The 1,169-nt window shown below is 56.4% G+C and overlaps 1 long non-coding RNA gene across 1 annotated transcript; it reads right to left on the bottom strand.

The window, feature by feature from the left end:
• Positions 1-22: 22 nt before the first annotated feature.
• LOC146597130 (uncharacterized) lies at positions 23-1,156 on the bottom strand. The gene is made up of 3 exons (XR_014895568.1): positions 1,044-1,156; positions 447-592; positions 23-268 (listed from the first exon to the last, which is right to left on the bottom strand). It is a non-coding gene; the product is annotated as an uncharacterized LOC146597130 (long non-coding RNA).
• Positions 1,157-1,169: the final 13 nt, after the last annotated feature.

Below are 1,169 nucleotides of genomic sequence, written 5' to 3'. Positions count from 1 at the left end.
CTGCTGCAAACGGTTTCCTCTCTTCCCATGAGCATGCACACAGGCTCATGCTGCTCTCAGGCACTCCTACCTCCTCCTCTCTGTAGCGCCTTTCCTGTTCTTCTCGGCGCTCGGCCAGCTCGGCATTATACTGGTGTAGGTATGTGCACTGCTGGGCCCACCGGTAGGCCAGCTCTTCTTCGACCGTGACTTCCAGGGAAGCTTGCTCCAGAGTCACGTGAAGCAGTGCTTGGAGCAATGGCTCGACTTGCAGGTCAAAGTGAGATACCTGAGGATGGCAGTCAGGGAAAGAGAGAGAAGTGACCACAGGTGATCTCCACCCCTCTTAACAGCGCAGCAGGAAAGAAGGCTGAGGAAAGCATGCTGGCTCTTAGCTGAAAGCAGCCCAAGCAGGGCTAGGGGAAAGATCTTTGGAGTGTTCCTGGGGCCCAGCCTTTGCGCCGTACCTCTCTCTGTCCWGCTTGCGCAGCCACATGTCTGCCTATTGCTGCCTCAGTGGTGAGTGGCGAGGGTGGTGTGTGCAGGTGGTGACTCTTCTGGCACTCCACCTGACATTCYRCTACCTCGTCACCATGGTCTTCTGAATGCAGCTCTAGARAGGAAAAGCTACAGGTTGGAGGCTGTTTTGCTTGAAGTCCTGCTTTTGACCGCTGACAGTTCTCGTGGGAGATCAACAGCCRAAGAAGGGGCAGGGAAGTGACTTCAGTGAAGGAGAACTCCCAAACCAAAAAGCTAACTGAGAGCAGAGAGCGGGTTACTGAGGAAGTCCCCTGAGGGGGCCTTCTCCCTAGTTCTCGCTGATGTCGGCAGCACTTTTGGGGGAGTGGCTCCTGATGGGACATTTTCCACAGCAGGTTTTAGAAGCCGGAGTCTAGGCCAGGAGCTTTTGGCTCACCGTGAGGAAGAAGCAGTTCTTGGCACACTGCCCTAAGGCAACCTGGGCAAGCTGCCCTCAGGCAAGGGCACAAGAGGGCAGGGAGAGCATTGCTACCAAGCATCTACTATGGCAGAAGGCAGCCGCGCAGTTTCTTCTGCAAACTCACCCGCTGAGTGGCCAAGTCCCTCTTCACTGGCTGCGGGGACCTGGATGGGGTATTGCTGGGCCTCAGCCTGCAAGAAATCAAGGCCCTGATGTGGGAGAGGCTCCAGGCAAAAGCCGGAGGTGGTCA

This window comes from Rhea americana, unplaced genomic scaffold (assembly GCF_003343005.1).
Source record: "Rhea americana isolate MKP2758 unplaced genomic scaffold, rheAme1 scaffold_1903, whole genome shotgun sequence".
Classification (NCBI taxonomy): Eukaryota; Metazoa; Chordata; class Aves; order Rheiformes; family Rheidae; genus Rhea; species Rhea americana.
This window is presented reverse-complemented; position numbering and strand designations above follow the sequence as displayed.